General features: G+C 34.6%; 1 protein-coding gene across 3 annotated transcripts in view; it reads left to right on the top strand.

Moving 5' to 3' along the window:
• The first annotated feature begins 4,942 nt into the window (after nt 1–4,942).
• Nucleotides 4,943–24,109, top strand: part of LOC121410233 (divergent protein kinase domain 2A-like) — a 61,627-nt gene continuing 42,460 nt past the window's right edge. The window contains exon 1 of one of the 3 annotated variants that reach the window (XM_041602175.1): nt 4,943–5,167. The gene's annotated coding sequence lies outside the window, so the exon portion shown is untranslated. Of the gene's footprint in view, nt 5,168–6,938; nt 7,083–18,152; nt 18,505–24,109 lie in introns of those variants that run through there. The other 2 variants (XM_041602174.1, XM_041602172.1) reach the window with 2 other exon arrangements.

The raw sequence follows: 24,109 nt of genomic DNA, 5'->3' as shown, positions 1-24,109 counted from the left end.
TCATAACAAGACACCCAACTATAGTATATTTGAAAATAAACTTTACCCTGTGTATTAAAAACTTTCCTGTCTTCGGAAGAAAATTATTAGGCCTATGTATGAAAAAAATAAGATATGAAAAAGAGAACAGAAATTAAATATTGAAGTCTTTTACAATGCGATCAGCATTCTTCAATGGTACATACAGTTTGTGATGAAGGCTAGTCAAGAGTGAAATGTGGCTAAACTACACACGTGGCTGTACGTGTCAGTGTTTACGTATTGACTATCTACTGAAGATGGCAGCCAGAGAATGCGTTGAAATTTCATGGAATATTGTGCATTTTTTCTGATGTGATACAAAAATGTAAAAGTAGAATAGGTCTACGCCTTAAGATTACATATATGTAAATGTTCAGTTCATGATCTAGTTTTGATCAATAACTTTGCTCCATTAAGCATTACCTGATTTTACAAAAATTTCTGTTTATATCAAGTGTAACAAAAAAATGTTTATTGGGGCCACTAAAACTCGCGCTTCGCGCTCGATTTTTCCACACATGCAAAAAAAATTTTTGACTGCCCTTGCCCCCCCAATATTTTCTTTTGCCCCCCATTTGCCCCCCCACTTTGAAAATCCTGGTGCCGCCATTGGTAAATAAAAAAAAGAAGATTTTTTTTTGTCAGTAAGAAATTATATCAGTGTTATTCTGAGCTATTCTCATTTTGAGATAGAACATAAATTCTTCATTTTGTCTCACCTGCATATAGCAGAGTGGGACTATAGGCGCCGCTTTTTCGACGGGGGCGTCAACATCAAATCTCAATCAAAAGTTTAAGTTTTTGAAATGACAGCATAACATTGAAAGAATATAGACCTAGTTCATGAAACTTGGACATAAGGTTAATCAAGTATTACTTAACATCCTGCCTGGGTTTTAGGTCTCATGAAGAAGGTCATTTAAGGTCAGTGAACATTGACAATGTTGGGGTATTTAGTAAATTACATGTACCATCATAACTCTGAAAGTGTATTGTTGTAGTTCATAAAACTTGGACATAAGAGTAATCAAGTATCACCATGGATCCTACTAGAACTAGTAGGATCCATGGTATCACTGAAGATCCTGCCTGGGTTTGAGGTCACATGACCAAGATCATAGGTCATTTAAGGTTAATGAACTTTGGCCATGTCGGGGTATTTGTTGAATATCATAACCCTGAAAGTGTATGGATCTAGTTCGTAAAACTTGGACAGAGTAATCAAGTATCACTGAACATCTTGTGCGAGTTTCAGGTCACATGATTAAAGTCAAAGGTCATTTAGGTCAATGAACTTTGGCCATGTTGGAGGTAATTATTAAATTGCTGTCATACCTTCAAAGTTTATGGAATAGTTTATGAAATGTGGACACAGGGGTAATCAAGTATCACTGGCAAGTCTTATACCCCTTTCATAAACCCCATTAAAATGAATTAGGCGGCTAATAGCAGCATAATTTGGTCGTAAAATTGGAGGAGGACAAGAGTTATCCGCATTACTCTGATGCTGCTATTATCCGCATAATAGCAGCATCGGGACAAGATTTTGAGTTTATGAACGCATTTCCAAATTATGCGGATAATTGCCATGGTGCGGTCACAAGGTCACCCTTTTCCAACACAACCGCATCGGAGGGGGCGTGTCCAGTTGTCATGGCGATTATCCCCCTTTTTCAGGACGGGCGCTCGTAAAAATAATGCGGCTTATTTTCGGAGTTTATGAACGCAATTTTTATTGAATTATCCGCATTACTCTTAGGCGGCTAATTGGAGGATAGGTTTATGAAAAGGGTATTAGGTCACATGATCAAGGTCAAATATTATTTAGGGTCAATGAACGTAGTATTGTATCATTATATGAATGGTGTACTGTGAATGATTATTTAATAGCAGTTTTCAAAGTCAGCACTGCTGCTATATTGCTTGCACAATACAGGAGAGACTGCAAAAGGCGCTCCAATGGTTATTGAATATACACACTCAACAGAGTAGGCGTTTGTAAATGCTAGATCAACATATTCTTATTCACTTATCAAGATTCTGAAGAAAAAGAAAATATTGGCCAGTTTAGCCGTCTATGTGTGTTTTGAAGCTTATAAGGAAAGCCTCATAAAATAATTTCATGCATGCATTTCTGCCTGATGTTCCTAATGTATTAGGTACCCCCCCAGATGGTGACTACCATAAGTGTAAAATTGAACATCCAGGTAAACAAATTTGGCTCACAGGCCAAGATCTGTATTCTTCTCAGATTGAAGAATAGCATATTGTCCACACACCAACTGTTTTATACAATTTTTCATGTGAGCCAAAATCATGTGGTTTACTCTAAATTTTGTAGGATTTATTTGATAAAAAAACCCTTTCTCATCACATGTGCATGCAAGTTTAAAAATGTTGTGTGGCTCTCTGCATATTCGGCCTTATATCATGTATTTAGAGTGAAGTCCACTCACAAAGGCATTCAAAATATCTTAAAGGACAAGTCCACCCTAACAAAAACTTGATTTGAATAAAAAGAGAAAAATTCAACAAGCATAACACTGAAAATTTCATCAAAATCGGATGTAAAATAAGAAAGATATGGCATTTTAAAGTTTCGCTTCTTGTCAACAAAATAGTTATATGAACGAGCCAGTTACATCCAAATGAGAGAGTTGATGACATCACTCACTCACTATTTCTTTTGTATTTTATTATAGGAAATATGATATATTTTTATTTTCTCGTCATTGTCATGTGAAATAAGTTTCATTCCTCCCTGAACACGTGGAATTCCATTATTTTAACATTTTGTGCTTCAGGCAAGGAGGTCCTAATCGTCAAATTCGTAAAAATTAAAATATTGTATAATTCAAACAATGAAAAACAAAAGAAATAGTGAGTGAGTGACATCATCGACTCTCTCATTGGATGTAACTGGCTCGTTCATATAACTATTTTGTTGAAAATAAGCAAAAGTTTGAATTGTCATAACTTTCTTTTTTTGCATCCGATTTTGATGACATTTTCAGCATTGTGCTTGACTGATTTTTCTCTATTGATTCAAATCAACATTTTTCTGAGGTGGACTTGACCTTTAAGTGAAATAAGAACAAGTTATCCAAGAATGCAGTTAATGGGGCCCTGTTTAATTTGACAAATTTGTTATTTTTCTTAAAAGGGATGTAATTCTACAATGGACAATATTGACAAATTAAAAAAAATTACCCTCCATGGACCAACCCCCCCCCCCCCCCCCCCGTCATCTAATAATCATAGTGCCTTTGGTCCTTGATATGCAAAAAAAAAATATTTTGTAGGGCAGCCTGACATATATTCTGAATTTAGAATACCAACATATCACAAATAGATCGCCTTTGTTGACAATGGATTATAAGCAATGTCTGCATTATTTATTGACAGGTTGTTATTATTCCTGAGACTTGTGATATATATGTTAATAATAATAATTTAAGATTTACATAGTGCACACATCTGTCGATAATGACACTCAAGGACCACAATTAACATACAACTACTTATACAATACAGAAAATGAAATCAATGAATACATAGAAATAGAACAAAAAAATACACAATCAGTTTAGGTTGGAAATCAAAAGTAACAACTAATCCGGTTATCCCACAATAGTAAGGCCCGGGGGGCCACTTCCATTGATAAGTGGACCATACGCGACCATGAGGTATCGAAAAGCACCCTAAACACATATTTTCCATATTCTGAAAATACACCCCTTAGCAAGTTTTGGAAACAAAACGATACCCTTGACAAATATCCCCTGAATTGAACCCCTAAACAAGTACAGCAATATTTTTATTGTTATGGCACTGATTGGGTTTAGTACAGTCCATGCACCTCCCACATCTCGCGCAAAATCATACTCTTAACATGTAGTGTTGACTCTTGGGGCAAAAAGTACATCCCTTATAAAACATTTTAGTCTTAATTTTTTTACACCCTAAACACGTAGCTTTCCTAGCGAAAATAGATACCCTTTTTTCATTATTTTAGTGTTATTGACACCCTTGTTACATTACGTACACATGTACGTATAATGTGCCCTATCTTGAAAAAGACATCCTGTTTACGTGGTTTTTTGGTCACGCATGATATCCACTTGCCAATGTAAGTGGCCCCCCCCCCCCCCCCGGGCAATTAGGCAAATGATTGCTTCAGAAGGTGAGTCTTTAGTTTGTTGTGGAAAAGTTCTGCTGATTTGCAAGTCTTGATGTCCAATATAGGAGTGAATTCCACAAACAGGGGCCTGCAACAGAGAGTGATCTGTCACCCCAGGACCTCTTCTCTCAGACTTCTTGGAACTGGTCAACATTTACTGAATGAAGACCGGGTCTACATGATTTTTTCATCTTCAGAAGATCTGATAGGTACACTGGTGTCTGGTTTGTTTTACCCATGATTTTAATTTTATTTTGTGTTCTTGAAATCTTATACAATCAATTACAACTATAAATGTGCAAGATATTGTTTGTTTAAAAAAGTAATATTGTTTCATTATTGCAGGAAATATCTGAAGTTACTTGAAAGTAAAAATTGCCATCAATTGTTGAATACCATACAAATGAGAAATCAAAGGACAATCATTAGGAACAGTCCTCCACTGTTTATCACTTATTATATCATCTACAGCTTCTCTCTCAGAGATACTCCTAAGACCTTTAATAGTTGATCACACAGAGAGAACTGAAGCCTTGGTGAGGGAATAAGAATAATAGGACTGGGGTACATACTGAGAAAAGATGTATTTAAGAACAGCTAGCTATTGTGAGCGTGTTAACAGTACTATTGTATGCTTCTGTGTCCAGTAACAATACCCTCACCATGGGTGGTGAAGAGTAACAGACTAGGAGAGTGGCTCAAAACACTACTTTTACCTAATTCTTCTTTACATCACAGGGGAAGGACAGAGAGGAGAAAACAGTTAAGTCTCTACTATTCATTAATAAGGAAGTTACATTGAATATTCGGAGGGATTGTAACAGGATTAATGTTCAGCCTTCAGGCAAAAGAATGGACATTTCTGTATCTGTTAAAGAATTCATCAGATTGGGGAATCAAAATATTGTGATGCTGAAGCAGAGGTGTGCAGAAGGACTGAGTAAACACAGCATGTTATTCATGCAGGTGAGTTAACCAATTTACTCATACAAAAATAAAAGAATGATCACATTTATGAATTCAATATTGTGTACTTGATGATAGTCATAGGAATATATTCGTATAAGAGCGAGATACATTATTAAAACATATTTCAACCCATATTAACAGTTTTTCTAAGGAATAGATAAAACATAAGAAGGTTAGATCCATATTTTGAACACAATTAGACAATCTATAAGTAAGATATGAATGTTTTAAAAGAACTGTAATCATCTATGAAGATTTTAATTTGACCAAAAGTATGGTTTCATTGTAATGTAGGGAGTGAAGTGCTCTTCCATTTGCTTTGAAAATGATTAAGATGTCATCTTTTTCCAATCTTAGACTTGGACTGAACAAGAAAATGTTAAAAAAATGATAATTCCACATGTACAGGGAGGAATGATACTTTGATTCACATTGTTTTTGACAATGAAGAGAAAATGATGATATTTCCTATTTTATATAATAGAATACAAGAGAAATAATGAGTAACGTCATCAATCCCCTCATTTGCATATGACAAATATTTGCATATTTAACTGTTTTGTGAAATTAAATAAAAATTAGAAATATAACTTTCTTATTCACATCTGATTTTGATACAATTTTTAGTTTTATGTTTGTTGGATTTTTCTCTTTTTAAAAATATAATTTCACAAGCATATATCTCTTGCAATAAATAAAGCTAATCAGATGCTTGGTATTGTAAAACAAATATATTTAAATGACACTTCATGTCAAAACACTCGTCAGACCCCATCTGAAGTATAGGAATAGTGTCTGGCATCCTAGATTTTATTATAGGCATTGATATTAAAACTCGAAAGAGTCCAGAGACATGCTACTAAATTACTGCCTATCTTAGCCAATAAACCATATGAAGAAAGACTGAAACATCTGAAGTTAAATAATAGGCATTTATATAGCACCATCTTCTAGTAGTATTGTATTCAGAGGTGCACAAGAAAAGAAAGAATGAGAGTTCAGATGAGTGTCAAAGTGCCAATAACTAATACTGTTAAAAAAGATAAGACTTCCGTTAAGATTTGAAGGTCTCCAGTGATGATATAATTCACTCATATGCAGAAGAAAATTGGGCGACATTATACAATACAAATGTATCAATTTCTACATGGTATAAATTTTTTTCAAGTTGATAAGTTTTTCATGATGCACCAAGCAACAATACAGACTCATCCTCAGAGGGCACTCTTTCAGCCCAAGAGATGTCAACAACTAAAACAATCTTCCTGAGTCAGTGGTCACTGCACCGAGTTTGGGTATCTTTAAAAGATCGTTAGCCATCATGTAGCACATGATCCAACTCTATAGCTTGCCCTAATAGTTGTATTGTCTGTAATTTCCAAAGAAGAAGTGACCAGGAGACACACAGGACTTCCATAAATTGCTGATGATGATGCAAATCAACTTTTTGTTTGGGATGGACCTGTCTTAAAGTCTGTGAGCATAATATGATCAAAAAGGTAATAGAAGATACAATAGTACTGGATTAGTAAGTCTGTTTGATTATCTTGAAATGATCAGAATTTGTAATACTCTCTTTTGGCACTTTTCTTGGCAAGATCTTTGGAAGGATATTGGATTATTCTCTTTGTATTGATCGTTAATCCATTATCCAATTCTTATGGCGGGAGGTCCATGCTTGAATTGAGGAGGGCGTAAGACGATTACACTGTCATTTAGATACCGTTCCAGTCTTTTTGTTACATTGTTGTGTTATCGATTTGTTACAAGTGACTTAGAAACAATCAATCATCTAGATTCATCAGGCTTCTTACATGACGCCATGATGTTTGCTGTATTCTGCAACGAACCACTCATTGGAGACATGAAATATATTGGACATTGCAGGTAGTCAGGTGGTCTTAATATGCAGGTTTGTATTTATTTGAGATCTGAAATATGTGGTATAATGGTCGTTATTATGAGAGCAGGCTTGCTTATTTTCATATGTTGTGTGGCTTTTCCCTTGTTTAGTAAAGCAATCAAGTGAGTAATAGTGTGAATATTCTGATCTCATTTGTGATCAGTTCTACTGCAGCATGGTACTACAACAAATTCACTTTCAACTTTCAAGGTGATTTCAGTGTATTGCCCATACAAGGATGTGTTTCTTACATTAGATCTACTTGAAATCTTTTCAGAGAGGAAACTTTAGGAGCCTTTTTTTCCTGGTGGGGGGATATGCAATTTTAAGATTTGTTAATGGAACTGCTATCTTATGTAGGTATCCATGAACTCCCTGTGATCATTTTTTTTAACCAAGTACAATTGAGTCAAACAGCTATAATTGACAATATCGAGAAGTTGGGGCCATTATTGGGGTCTTTGCACTACAAAAGGAATTCTACAAATTTCAGCACAATAGTGCATTTATTGACATAGAATACATACAAGTCATAGATTCCTCCCATTTAACTCTATACTGTCAACCAATTTGGACAATCTTTTATGAAGCCTTCCAATCATTGCCAGTGATGTTAAGTTGGTTATTTTTGAAAGCTAAAGTGGAGTTTTCTGTCCAATATGTATTTGTACAAACAGTGAATTGTGATTTCTTTGGAGAGGAAATGAGATCCTTGTAATTATGATTCTCAAGTGAATAATTTACTGGGACATAGTGCTTTCAAAGAACAAGATGTGTGTCTCCTCATATCCACTCTGTTTGTGCACCTACGTGTATATATCTCTAGTGAAAGGAAGACTTATTTGAAGTGATTTAGAGTAAACAAGAGTGATTTAAAATTTCCTCTGGACATGAAATGATTTTTCCCCTTTTCTCAATGTTTTCAGGTTTGCATTTTTATACTATTTCATTTCATTCTGTAAAATTGAATAAATGGACTGAAAAGGTATTTTAAAAAGTTTGTATAATGATTTGTAGTATGTCAAATCCGAATTAGAAGGCTTTCCTTCTCAGATGAGCAAAGATGAATTGTCATGAAGGTATGTATGTAGTTAACAGTCAGATAGTGCATTAAACCCATTTAAAGCTTTTATTGATGTTCATTAGCTTTCATTGATGTGTCCAAATATGTTTATTGATACATGTTTGGACACATTAATTGCTAAGTTTGTAAACTAAGTAAATATTTTGTATTTTAACTCCATTGTCAATCAATTAGAAAGGAGGATGAGTTGCCTGCATACTTGACTAATAGAATTGCAATTTTTTCAGTGCTCATGGGCGAAACGTTTGATTGCTCCTATGATTTTTCAAATACTTAAAATACATGTATGCCATATTCTTGTTTCTTGATTGTTTACATGAACATGTATTCATCTTGACAAGACATAAACCATTTTAGTCTTTTTTTGCTCCTCTAACAGTAGTCACTACGGTTAGAGAAAATGTTCAATCATATTTGAGGTGATACAAAAAGTTATTCCTCTTTAAAAGTTCCCTTTCCATTATTGATCATGTTGAGAGTTGATAAGGGGGGGGGGGGGGTGGTACTTTTACCATGACACTATCAAGTGATGCTTAACATCTCTTTGGATTAGTTTCTGTTTGGGAAATCGAACATATAAATAGTGGTCATAAAGGTAAGTCAGATTTCGCTTCATTGAGAAAAAGCCAAATCCTCTTCTAGTCATTGCCTTTACATAAATAATAGGATTTGTCTCTGGTCAGTGTAGACAGTTTTATTTAGAAGAGATGACCTACTCATGAATATATTTGAAGCCTAGGCATGCAGCTGCATCCTGAAAAAGGCTATTTTAACCTAAATCCTAGATGAATAGAAACTTGAGTGATGATCCCTTGGAATCTCTCTATATTTATGAACATGATATAATTACAATGAAGACTAGACAACTAGCCATATTTTTTTTAATATAACAGTTTTTGAGAGCTGCCATGATATTGTCAGTGATTTCACGAACTGGCACAAACCTTGGCTGGTCTCCAAAACATGATTTCGAGATAATTGCGTTCAAAGTTTAAATGTTTTCGGACGCTCATAAGTTTGTGCTTTGAAAGAAAGCAGATTAAGCATACAAATTCAAAGCATGCATTCTATTCTTTTATAATATACAAAATTTTGTGTGCAATTTGTATTCATTCTTTCAATATTTGAACATGTATGCATTTTAGAAACTGCTAATTTTTACAAAAAAAACGAGGGGTTTGAGCCAGTTTATAAAATCATTCATGCTGTTTTTTAGAGGCACAAACAACAATCATGTACGTACTACTTACGCGCTGCATCAAGGTCTGGTCTTTGATCTGTGCATGCCATTCCGGGGACTTTATTATAGTACAAAAAAAATGGTGTGAGCCAGTTCGTAAAATCAAAGTAGGGAGTTGAGCCGGTTTGTAAGAATTTTTTTGATATGCTCGTATTCTACAAATAATACAAATTTTGATCTGAAATTTGGCAAATCAATATAGTGAATCATGGGCTTTCAGAATATGCAAAAAAAAAATCTAAAATCTAAAGCCTGTTCGTAAAATCACTGACAATATGTAGCAATGTTGGGTGCATAAACCAGTGGAATGTCCCACTTCCCTGCATGATTTTATCAGCATGACTGATACTCCTCGAGTACTCAGTAGATGGAATAATCAATGAATTGTATGTATTTTCGATGTTGTGAATCGATCCTATGTGACATTTACATTTGATTTGACAGATCTAGGCCATGTACAATTCATTCAAGAAATGTTTGTTTAAAAACATTCAGAAAAATTGGGATTCATATAAAAGACATTGAAGGAGTGTATTGTCCAAAATATACTGCGATGTTTCCAATTGTCCCACAGCATATACGGAAAATGGAAAGAATAATGGATAATGGGTCACATGCGAATTTCATTGGAGAGGATCATGTTATAGAAGTTATGGAAAATAATCAAACCAAAAGATAATTCATTTAAATCAAAGGGTAGAAAAGTTTTGAAAGAACTTATCATGTAATCAACTAGATTTCCATTAAAAAATAAATCCCCATAAACCACAACTTTTTGTGTATAATTTGGGGTTCTCTATTTACAAAGATGACATTTAGAATTCAACATGCTGTGAATGTACAATCTATTGTTCTATATCAAACCCATGAAATAACTAGGATCTGTAGACCATCAACTATGCTCTAGTTTTCTAGTAAGGAAATCAAGTGGAAATGTCATACATTGGTGAAGCTAGCAGGTGGTTTTAGCTCATATAATTTAAATTCAGCAACTGAGAGGTGATATACATGTAGTCTCTTATTAGACTGTGATTAGTGAATTTTGTTATTTGTAAGAAACACTTTCACTGTATATGTGAAAAAGAGTCTTCCTACTTTGTTAGTAACAACATGTTTTTATTACGAAACAAATTTGTGTCAAAATTTTTCTTCATTATACAAGTAGATAGCAAACAATGACAATTGCATGCCTGCTTACTGTACATGTAGTTAAAAACACTCTGCATAATTATGATATATCATTATGCATCTTCAGTATTTATGTGTTCATGTTGACAGTCTTCAGTCAATCCATGATAAAGTAAACTTTCTTTTAACTGTTCACAAGTACCCTTGATTTGCCATCCAAAGCCTTTTACAAATGCTATTCTGTATTTGTTACAATAGCAGGCAATTGCTTTGAAGTACCTTGCCATGTTGTTACCTCTCCATTGTAACTTAATCTTGTGAAACTGTTGAATTTGACTCCAAGGAATTTGGAATTTGAAGTGGTCTTGGCAGTGGATTTGAAAGGAGTATTGATCCCCCATTGATCATTAAAGGAGATTTGCAGAGGGGAGAATTAGGGAGGGGATGATTAAAGAAAGGTTGTTAAATATTAAAGCTTGTCCTAGGGAAATAGCGGTCAAGTTTGGGGTAAGGAGTTTTCGCACCGTGGCACAGAACACTTTCAAAAACATAGAAAATGTATTGTCAAATACTCTTCATGACAAAAAGCAACCAAGAAGTCTTTACCGAAAAATTGGTGAATCGAAGCAGCAGTTTCTTCTTGAGTTCTGGACAAACAACAAATTCGCGATTTTTTGTCAGCTCAGAAACATAGGATGAAACTGCTGTTCCAGTTGACTAGTCAATTTCAATACAATTTGTTCTTATATTTGCTGTGTGAAAACTCCCTCCTTTCACAGTTTTGTAGTCCTTGTACCCATGGACCTTGTTGTACCTAACCTTTCTCTCACAAATGTTTTTATGGTCTATTTCATTTCCAAGAGTAGCTCAAGTGCCACTCTGAGATGGACTATGGTTAATAGTTCTTTGTATATAAAGGTCAAGTCTTACATACATGTTTTTACTCATTCTGTTGTATCATTCCCTAGTGGTGCCCAAAAGTTAGTGAACCCCCCCCCCAAAAAAAAAAAAAGAACATATTTAAAGTATTCAGGTTCAATAACTTTTAAGCACCACTGTATGAATTTTCCCTGTTTACATGCAACACTTACATTTAACAGCACAGACTGTTAATGTTTCAAATTTCAAGCTTCATTTATTTCTCTTCAAGAGATCAGATAAAATATATGAAATAGACAATGAATTACAAGCATGAATAACAATGTACATTTAATAAATAATAACATTAATACTCAATTTATTATGCGCTTTTCTTTACAGATATATATGTTCTTGTTTTTAAATGTATTTATTGATTTCACCAATTACAATAGTAGCTATACAATGTATAACAAATCAGCAAGTCATGGAATATTTAAGTTATTGGATTCTGGCTTGTCCACATATGGTGTTTGTACAATATCCACTCCCTATAGTATTCCTTTGAGCAGTCTAGACACTACATTTGCTAAGCCAACAACATTGATATTCAGATTTTACGTTTTGATACCTTGGTAAAGATAGGCCAAGTGTTAATCGAGGCCTTACCAAAGGACATTGGTGCCTTAGTGGGATTCATACACATGACCCTCTGATTACAAGGCAAGAGTCAAAACCTATACACCAAAATACATTGACACTGCCATATTTAGATTGAATGAATAAAGATTACAAAATGAAGCTGTGGTCTTCAATGAATACAATAAAAATTCAGAGAAGTTTGGTAGTTTGGTGTGAAGAAGAGTTAACTAACCTAAAGCTGATTGATGAAGTAAAGTAATTAGTATAAGTCCTGTGTGATACTCTTCACCTGTGTGTTACACAAATGATGAAGATTATCAGCTTTGTGTTAGCTAGAGGTTTACCCAATCCCATGAACTTCACTCAAGCCTTTGAAATTTGGATATTATTGATTATCAATTAAGTATGGAGAAGATTGGTAGTTTGGTGTTAATGAGAGTCCTGAATTGAAGAAATCAATTTGTATAGAACTTACTTGATGAGGTCCACCAGTATTATACCAGCAAGAGATTATCGATATCATGCCCCTTCAAAACCACTCCAGGAAATCAGCTATATACCCATACACATCAAATCTGAAAAGCAAGATATGACCATGTATCCATGATAATTATGTCCTTTCCTTGTACAGCCATTGGACATGTTGGATCTGATGAATTGCACACTGAGATTAGGCTAGTCTCCCTAAATTAGTATTTGATTAAAAACAATATACCAAAACAAAATGTACTTAATGTAGACTCCAAATCTCTTCCCCCTCTCAATTTTCCCCTTTTAAAAAGAATGGTTGCATATTTTATATCATTTCGCGTTTGAAATTCATAAACCATATATTACAGCCTACATGCTCACTGGAGTCCCTGGTTAGATTTTGCATCCAGTTTCTTGCTTTTCTATGCAGGCATATTAGATTTAATTCATATGAAGGACAAAAGGAGTCTAAGTTATTTACTTTATAGACATTCAATGGTTTTAAGACATATACTAAGAGTTCTATAAGCTGCTTTATAATGCTATTGCAAAGTCTAAGCATAGAGCTATTAACTATGTTTTTATTATGCATGCAGAGGGGGGGGGGGGTCATATCTAAATGTCTCTTGACAGATATAACCATCTCAAAACCATTCTTTTCCGAGACCACCCATGAAAAGTTGAAGTTTTGATGATTTTACCCTGGATATACTTGCTAACCATGTAACCATAGACCCATGACGTGACTATTTTCACAAGTCTGTCCATACATCCAGCGGAGATGGTTTGGATGCTGCTGTAGAATTCCTCTCAGTTCACTGGAGTTCATAGAAAGAGGATGTAGAAGATGACAGAGTCATCCATCAGGAATTTATGAGCCGTCACTCACTACGTCTATTCTCTTTCTCAATTATACAATTTCCTAGTTCCCTTATAACCTCTATTCCTATTAGCTTATTTTAGATGTACATGTATTATGACACTATTTAATATGTTGAATGATAATAATACATAGTAGAGCATGTGCACTATCCCCTAGCTCAGCAAGGTGGTTCTTTTAAATGTAGACCTGTAGGCCTACATGTAAATTTAATGTCATTAATAATATGAATTTTGTCACACATTTTACTACATTTATTACTTCTTTAAGCTCTGGGATTTCATATTACATTGATCTTTGAGCAACGTGTTGTAGCTGTACCAACATGTTTATTTGACTTTCCTACTAGGTCTATAGCAAATGTGAAGTACAGAAATGATTGTAGAATGAAAATTCTTGAACATGCTTTTTCTTAAAAATCTTAAAATCTTAAAATCCATATTTTATTGTTCGAAATAGACACCAGAAATGAAATACTCTGAAAATTTGTTTTGCCCAATTGATCGTAGGCCGGCAGCCGCTGTGCAGCGCCAGATCGACGAGGCTCTATCCCTTAATTGTTGAACGCCAAACAGGGTAGCAGCAACTCCCATCTTTTAACGTCTTTTGGTCTGACGCGGCCGGGGTTTGAACCCCGACCTCCCGGTTGTGAGACGTACGCTCTACCAACTGAGCCAACGCACCAGTTTTGGTGGAATACTGAAATAATTCATTTTAAGGGGTACTCCGCTCTGAAAATATATCTAAATAAATAGAGTAAAATTCACAAAGCAAAATCGGATATCAAATAATGAAGTTATAAAATTTTAAAATTTAGCAATATTTTGTGAAAATAATTATATGCATGTCCTGTTTTGTTTGTCTGAGTTTTCTTTATCTGTTTAAATCATATTCTCAGCCTGGAGCATCCCTTTAAAAGATATTCAGGGGTAATCTAGGTTGAATAGGGCCAAAATTGCCTGCCACCTTGGGTTATTTCCTTCAGAGATACATTTACAGTTTTACAAATCATTATTGCCCTCATCAATGATACGTACGGCTACTACCAGTCTCGTGAAGTCATGAAGAAAAAATCACTCGCTAGTAATTCAAGGTGAGGACATTATATAGGCCTAATTATATTTTTTCTAGGATCATTTCCAATCTGCCGACAATCTGCCACCAGAAACCCTAAATTTATGACCATGATCTATCTTCTTTACAAAGGCAGAGTTCAGGTAGTAAATCTTCATTGTTTTGTTAGCTATTTGTCATCATTTGTTATCAATAACATTGAGAAATAACATGTTTTGAAGCCAAAGAAAATTATTTTACAGGTAGCATTGTGCTTTAGTGAATATATTCCTTTGTATACCTAGTGCCTTTAGCCATTATTCATCATATGAAATCAAACAATCCTGAGGAATTTGTATTCTTAGGCTTATTTTTTGACAGAAGTTGGACTTTTTTTATTGCATATGAAAGAACCAGTTGATATATTTTATGAACTGAGCTAACAGAATCATGAATCCTTTTCTTTGATAGAGCAAGGTCATTTAATGTGTTTCTTTACTTGAGCAGAAATAACTGATATTATTCTTCAAACAACCTTCTCTTTATCCTAAATCCTTTGTCATGTTCATAATCATAATGATCATACTGCAGCAAGGCATTCATAAGCAACCTGGAAAGCTATTATTAAATGTGTACCTCAGGCCTACCATACCATATGGTTTAGATGTATATTGTAAATTAAATAAGCAAAACATTGAAAATTACTTAGGAATCAGGTAGCAAAATTTTCATTTTTTTTTCATTGTTTCACGCAAACAGAAAATGGCTTACATGTCATCATGCAATCAGTGCATTGATGGTATCATTCCCTTTCTTGTTCTTTTGTTTAAAAAAAATTACAACAAGTTTATTCTCCAAGAATGTAAAAATAGGATTGATTACTAGTTTTACTTGTAATTTCTGCAACTTATTTTCCACACTTTCACACAGTAAAAAAAAGTCATAATTTGAATGATGATTCCAGTGAAAAATAAAGCTAATGACAAATATCTAGCATTTGTAAAACCAAACTAGAACATAAGAATCATGAACGCTAATCACAATCACAAATTCAAATTCTACTCCAGAGGTTTTTTTGCATGTGAAAGGCTTGACCTCCAAATCATCTTTCGAGGGCGGAGCTTACATGACCTTTCAAGCACTTCCATAGATAATACATGTATACTTGTAATTGTCATGCATTCACTCATCGTAGTTTGTATTTGTGATGCAGTGATTTGATTGACCAAGGACACATACCGCCTTCACTTGGGAATTCAAATTCAAATCACAGTTTTTGAGTGAGCGTGTGAAAAGGTCTGATGATTTACAGATTTTGGCTCATTGTAATTGTAGCAATTCACGTCTTATTACTTTTACGTTGCTTTTTAAATAATTGTACTTATATTGTTAATTGTATATTTTCTTATTTTCTTCACATGTACTTATTTATTTATGGCTCTCTTATGATGATGCTTTGTAAATGAATTGGCATAATATGTTATGCTATATGTACACTGTCACACAGCCCCATGGGAGACCAACACTTTGTTGAATGGGCTTCCCTGTTTTTAAATAAATAATAAATAAATGATTCTCAAGATGAATTGCAATCATGCAGTGCGTCCCACAAAAAACGAAACCAAGATTTAGCGATGATTTATCATAAATAAAATAGACAAATGACCTACCAATGTAAAGCTTAGACTCTCCTCTTTCGTCTGATATTACTTAGATAATTCCTCATTCACGCATGAGTGAGCAAAAACAATTTGAAGAAAGGATACCAAAAACTCATTTGGTGGGCCGTATCTGGGTTTTAAAAAGAAAACCACATGACTAAAAACTTCAATATCTGCTCTGTAATTTGATACCTCAATTACAGAAAATGGTCAAAAAATAATAAAGTTCTGGTTATTTGAAATAAGGCTTGAATTTCAATAATTTCATAAAATGAAGAGGTTTTACAGGCTAGCGTTCAAACTCACTCGACATTCCGTTTTGTTGACGATCAGCCATGCATTAAGTCTTTTGTTACCATGCGATAGCTTCTGTGGGAAACCGGTGAAAACATGTTTATTTAATGAAATTATGGAAATACAAGCATCGTTTCGAGGGATCATAACTTTTTTACTTCTTGACCATTTTCTGTGATTAAGGTATCAAAGAAAAGAGCAGATATTGAACTTTTTAGTCATGTGATTTTCTTTTTGAAATTCAGATACCCCCCGCCAAATGAGTTTTTGGTATCCTTGCTTCAAATCGTTTTTGCTCACTCATGAATGAATGAGGAATCATCTAAGTAATATCAGATGAAAGAGGAGATTCTAAGCTTTACATTGGTAGGTCAATTGTCTATTTTATTTATGATTAAGTTATGATAAATCATCGCTAAATCTTGGTTTCGTTTTTTCTGGGACGCACTGTATATTCAAGATTCATGTGTGAAAAGGCCTCTAGTTACACTGGAGATAATTTCATTCACAATTTTGAAGCATTGAAAATGTTTAGATTTTGTGTGATGAAATTAGAAAAAAAAGGAAGTGGGGGTGGGATATTGTCAGCTCACCCATTTCATCTCCAATGACTTTGTGCATGCAGCTATTATACAAAAATGTTTCATATTCATCTGATTTTAGTGAAATACCCATATTTTGTTTAATTTGATTCCATTTTATAAATTGTGTAATTGTCAACCTGGAGTAAACCTCATTATCTCAAAGATCCCAGTATCTTCCATTTCTAGAAATAGTCATTAACTTGCATTTATAAGTCAACCTTAAATAAGTTGAATATTCACCTAAAGTCAAGGCATTTTCAGAGCAGATTATTGAAAACGTGTGTTAATACATTTCTTTTAATTTGAACCTATTTTTATGGTCCCAATAGATTCAATGTACTGTGAGGGCAAAGTTACATATTGCTTTTGTGAATAGAAATAAAATTCATTATGACTATATATTGCATTGTGCATTGGCCTTCCTGTAGTATAGAGAGAACAAACATTTTTATGAACATACTACAGATATGTTGTATACATGCATGGACCTAGTAGGTCCATTAATGTGACTTCCTTTGGAGCTTACAACTGACCATGATTAGAGGTCAAACAATAGATGGTTTACACCATTAGGTGGATTATCTTACACCTTTTATTTGTTGATTGAAAGTTACCTTTTAGCTCATATCATGGACTGCTTATATTCACTCCATATGACCTTCCCTTTGTTGTGCCTACCTCCCAAGGAAAGACAAGAGAAATATATACTATTTTCAGAATAAATATTTCTATAGGCTGTAGGGGTGAAGTAGGAATAGGATGTTTATTTCCATATATCTCAGTTTCTTTGACCATACATGTATCAAAATATTGATTTTTTTTTGCTGTGGGGCCTTTTTCAAATGTTATTTACAGTTTGTTGTAATTGTGATATAATATTCAACAAATGATACCACAATATATTATCACCCTCTTCACATTTACTCTTGTTTCCTTTTGTTATTTTTCTCCTGATCATGGAACTTTGCGAGGCCAGAGGCCATGCGAGGCCATGTGGTATGCCAATGAGTCCTTCCCAGGTGGGCGTTTCATAAAGCTGTTTGTAAGTTAAGAGGGACTGGTGAACATTTCTTACTCGCTAAGCCATTGCCAATGAACATTTTGGTGTATTTACCACAATAAATTGTCACCAGTTCTGTTGTATTTGTGTGAAGGTTTCTGGCTCAGGACTGCATGCACAGAAAAGAAGAGGACACTCCCAATCTCACCCCTATTGGTCAAATCTGCTCTCTGAGTGTGTGACTAAGAACCAATAGGAAAGCTTCATTCAGCCCAGTAGGCATGTGCACCTGCCATATATACTCTGTGGTGTGTATTGAAAGGGTATGCTTGAAACGGGGAGAAACATGAAGCTGGCTACCAATTTGTGTATAATGTCTGTCACTTGGTTGGTGTGGGCTGTTACAGACAGTTTGAGCCAGGATAAATAATCACACTGGACTTTGTGGAAATAATCTTGGGATTCTAGCTGTCTTTCCTTCAATTTGGCCAACTTTTGATACATCTCTTTTCAAAGAAAGAATGCTGAACCATCAGGTATATCATCAAACTAATATTTTTACTTAGTTTTTATTTTGGTGTTTTCATGTTTTGATGACAAAAATTGATTTGTCATTTAAAAATGTAGAAAACTCTTTGAATTTCTAAATGTGTTTATAATTATACTTATTTTCTTCTTGCTTTTTTTAAATTAATGATTTGTTCTGCATTTTTAAAGTGATTCAGCACTGGTAAAAATATTTATATTTTATGTAAAATACTACAATATGACATACCATTAAACTGAGATGATTCTACAAATTTTTAATACATGTAATTACTGGTAGGACTAGGAGTTTCTCAATATAAAATGAGACAAAGAAAATGTATCCATTCATAGAATATGACATGATGGATACTACAATATGATTCTCATATTAAAGTCAACCTTTACTTTTGACAGGCTTTGACTCTAATACACCTATCAATTGTAAGACGCACCCCTCGACCCCCCGGGGATGGTGCGTCACTTGTCAGATGTGAGTCGGATTTTCATGTACCATGACGCACCTGTGTGTCTCGACTGTGACGGACCTTTTCTTACGATGACTGTGCCTGGACGAAAAAATATGACGCACCAGTGCTGGATTTTGACTGACCATCGACTGTCTCTATGACGCACTCCGTCAAGTAAATCTCTGGCCGCGGGCACGAACGTGCCGCTGTACTGTACGTACATCTCTCGCGAAGGAACCTTGCAAAGTACTATGGAATAATACCCATTCAGGGGGCAAATGCACGAGAGGGTCTTTGAAAGGACTGTCTTTGGTATCGCATTTTAATCATGAACTACCGTATTTGCCAGCGTCTATAGTATAGGCAGCACTATTTTTTGATGAGAAAAAGAAGCAAAGTCGGGGTGCGGCCTATACGTGACGATAGTCAAAAGCCGTGTCCCGCGAACGCTGAATACCGTGATGTTGCCAGTACTCGGTCCGAGCTGAATAAAATCCCCAAATGGCACTCGAAAAATCCCCAAATTGGAACCTAAATCCCCAAATTATTTAAATCACAATAATTTATGAAAAAGTGAGGATATTTATCATGGATATTGCCCCAAATTAGTTGATGTGTTCATACAACACACAGCAGATTTTTTTCTTTTTTTTTAGGTTTCGATTCAAAGTAGATTGGCAACCCCACGTACCATTTACCGCATATTTTCAACCAATGAAGTTCAATGTAAAATGAATTCATCGGTTGAATTGCGGATGATCTACATATTTTAGCATAAGAGAGTGATATATCTCATGTATTTTAGCATCATATTACTGAAAAATAACGAATCGGTGCTTTTCATCAAAACCTTCAAAAATCCCCTAAACTGCATGAAAAATCCCCAAATTTCTTTTAATCCCAAATAATTTTTTTCATCCCCAAAGGCTTCTCAAAATCCCCAAATATTGAAAATTTGGGGATGGAGATCCCCAAATGGCAACACTGAATACGTGGTCAAAACAGCACGTATGCGTACGTTTGGGACTACAGTGACGCTTCCATTGTAATGGTAGTTAAAACAGCGCGTTTATAGGATGAAATAGTAAAAAGCATGATTTAACTAAGAAAACATTTCAGTACCGGTACGTGATAACTTACTTTTCAAATTAAATTCTATTTAGGTCTAAATTTGTTTCCATATAACGTAGCAGAGCTCAGAGACCGTGCAACTCAAGCGATCTGACTCTGTCTGGGGGTCTGGGGCCGGCATTCCCCCGGCAATAGCATGTGTAATAATACGTTTGCAATATGTATTGGTAGACTTTAAAACATAAAGGCTCAAATGTTTGATCTGCATTTCAAAGGGCATATGAATGACCGACCACATTAAAGAATGATAATATTTTGTTAATTTGGTAACTAGAGTTATAACATTTGATCCAACAGATAAAAAGTCATTATTTTAACAACATTGATTGTCTTCAGCAATATTGAAATATTGATTAACACTTTGGTTTTTATATCAGGTAGTACTAGGAAAGATTTTTTAAATGATCAATGCAACCAGAAAATTTATTCTTTTGGGAAGCATTCATTGAACTGAGCATTAGATATATGCTGAATTTGGATCATACCATTTACATGTATTATGTTAAGGTAGTTTGGGCATGAAAGTTGAAACCGATCTTTGTTGATCCATACAGCAACTTCAGTAGCTGAATGGCAGGATCAATCTGGCACCACAAGCTTTTGTTAAAGTATTGGTTGATGACCTTACAAATGTTTGTCAGCTTGACTGAAAACTGAAATTTCATCCTATTTATGATTTGAAAATTTGATAACACAGAGTGATCCTTGAATATTATACAAATATGCAATGACACTCGAGGATCTGGCTAAAACTATTCGCATCGAAGGAACATCACATAGTACTATTCTCCCGAGGGCCATCGGCCCGAGGGAGAATAGTACTATGTGATGTTCCTGAGTGCGAATACTTTTAGCCGGTTCCGAGAATATGTCATTGTATATTTGTTTTATATCCCTTCCACTTATACCATTTACAGCGAAACGATTTTTAATAAGTTGATATAGAACAATCGTCGAGAAGTTGACAAAATAATAATGGATCGTCTGTTCAGCGAGCGCACCTGGTTAGTGCAGCTCGCCGAAAGTTTCCCGTGGCATGCAGTGGAGAGTACCGTTTGGCTGAGTAGCGCTCTGCTCGCATGCATCGCACCGCACACCTCGCGTATCGCGAGGTAGGGGGGGTCAAAAAAACGTATAGTTCACTTTTTCCCTAGGGAAAAACTGGACTATGCGTGACGTCAGCAAGGAAAATGAACTATATCACGGCAAACGTTTATCGTAGTAAAACTATTGTTTTTCTCCTTGTGTACACTCTCAATACAACAATCTTAAGTAAGGGATATAATAGATAATGATCCATAACTTTAATACCTTGTCATATATAAATACATTATGGTTAAGTTACATTGGTGCAACTGAACCGTTACATGCAGTAGTTTCCAGGTAAAAAAAGTCACAAAGAAAAGAATGAATTTTTTGAAGAGGCTATCACTAATCCATGTTTTTCTGGCTCTAGTGGTATTCAATCTTGATGTCTGCTCAATGAAAGGATTATTTCTGTATCATTAGTTAGTACCAGTAGTCTTTGTGTCGGCAAGTTTGATCGCCTAAAGCTTTTGTGATGTGTGTTATTTTAGAGGATTGTGTTCTTTTGTGATGGATAATACTTTCAGGAAGTCTGTGCAGTAGTGAGGAATGATTTGGAAATCAGCTTTATATCATCTTTCACTAGCTCAGACATTTTTTTGTATTGGTTTGGAGTAGAAGACATTGAAGCAGAAATAGGTAATGGATTAAGTGAAGCTAGAGCAAGGGATTATTGAAACATGCCAATGAGAAACAAATGAAAAAAAAATCATTAGAGAAAGAAGAGCCAAACATATAGAATTTGAGAAGAAAGAAAGAAAATAGGTAAGATATATCATATAATATAATAAAGTATTCAGGTATTTGTATTTTTTTTTAATCCCCACAACAAATATAATTCATAAAGATTGGTAAGAACATGAATGTACAATTCTGTATGGGTTTCTGGTAATGCTGCAGTCCCATTTTCCCCTCCGGTGTCCCTACAAGAAGGAAACAGCAGTTTTGTTCATTGTAATGTAGCTGGTACAAAATATTAAAATGGCCGTTATCCACTCACCGTACAGCTGCTATAGGGAAAATGTGACTGCACAATAGTGTGATTGAACACAATCATGTACATTACAAAGCCTTGATGAACTTTTGAAGATGTTACCTACATGTGCATAATTTAAATATTCATATAAAGATATCGAGCATCATATGTTATTACATGTATATATCTACAATGTAGCAGGTTGAACTTGCTTGGCTTATCATGCGCTTGCATATATTTGTCTGTCATATTGAATAGATTTAAGGTGGACCGAAGAATAGTTTTCAAAATATGAAAAGGACCATTACACATGAAAGAAATTGTTATCCTCGCTTGTTTACCTATTTGTGTCTCTTTTGTATGTAGTCTGTTTTGACAATGATTTGTTCCCAGAATAATCAATGTATGTAAACCAGATTTATTGGTTTGATCATGTCTGTCCATGGAAGCCTTAGTCAATTTCTATTCGTAATAATGTAATGATGAAGTTGGTATCTTTGTTCATTGAAAAAAATTTTCTTTTTGTGTACTTAAGTACATAAAGCATTTGAGAATTACTTTTAATACAGTTCATTCAAATAAGTGATTTTGAAGGCATCATTTCTATTTTAAGAATCCTTTGAAAAGAAGGGATAATCTAGACTTTTTTCTTTATTCTTATTTTAAGTATGTATAAAGATAGTGCTGTTTGTCTTACTGTACTAAGCTCCAAGTCTAAATCTACATATTGAATCACCTTTTGTCCAAACTGCTTTGGAGTGTTTTATGATGGCTTTTTAGAGCAAGAGTACACAGGTGATAAAATTTTCTCTGTCCCCATTGAATTTTTGCTTGATGATATTTGATTTGCCAAATAGGACTTGCTAGTGTTAAATTAGTATGTGCTTTGTTATCACTGTTCATTTCAATGTATTCCCATGATTCTGTAGGCTCGGCAATTTGTACCAAGCACACATGATTATATCACGTACACATTTATTACAAGTACTTGGTTATTTTATGTAAGAATCCATGTTATGCAGCGAGTATGAAATGAAAACATATCTGCATTATTATGTTTCATTTTGTTTCATTTATGTAATCAAATAACAGTTTATTCGTGGTTGTTATACATGTAGTCTGTGCTTTGGTCAGTTTTGTTATGATATTGTCTGGTGGAATTCCTTGTTTGCCATGCTAACATACAAAAGACAAAGGATGGTGAAAACTTTTGACAGGATGTGGTATGCAGTATTATAACTTATTGTTAGGTTGTCACCACGCATAAGATTTCCATTTGTTTCGATTGTGGCTTGTCAGAGATGGTAGGTCCATCCTTCTTTGGCCTACTTGACAGAACATCAGTGTATTATTGGTAAATCAGTCTTTTGGAGCAAGAATATTGATGAGGCAGGTGCAGAGAGTGTGCTCAGGGCACCCCCCCCCCCAATCGAAAATAAAAACTCAAATCATCATTCACTGCAATGTAGCTTCTGATCCAATGTTGCAGATATATGAGGTTGTCAAACGTAGTCCCCGGAAATTAATTTGTTATTTATTAAAATTTTCAACCTGTAATGTATATTTTTTTTCTTCTCTAATTTGCTCTGAAGCACCTTGCACTTCTTATTAAGATGGAAAGTGCTTTATAGAATCTTATAGAAAAAAGTAAACAGCATATATCTCCATATGAAATTCTATTCCTTGTGTCAACATCTCTTGAATCTTTGCTACTGCTTGAGATTAAGACTTATTAGAATTGAGCTGATAGGAAGGTTGGTTGCACTCTGTGGTTAGGAGCCCTAGAGGAAGGGTCAGTAATAGAATAAAAGAGAACAATCTTAACAAAAGCAATCTATTGACTATATATGTAGTAAGCTGCCTTACTCAGGTTGGTTGGTTAAAAGAAGAATAGAGATGGTCAACCCTTTTGCACTTACTTTACCCTTCCTCAAAGAAACGGATGGATCTTAG

The sequence above is a fragment of the Lytechinus variegatus genome, chromosome 3 (genome assembly GCF_018143015.1).
Source record: "Lytechinus variegatus isolate NC3 chromosome 3, Lvar_3.0, whole genome shotgun sequence".
Lineage (NCBI taxonomy): Eukaryota > Metazoa > Echinodermata > Echinoidea > Temnopleuroida > Toxopneustidae > Lytechinus > Lytechinus variegatus.
The sequence above is the reverse complement of the archived record's forward strand: the minus strand, read 5'-3'. Positions and strand labels throughout refer to the sequence as shown.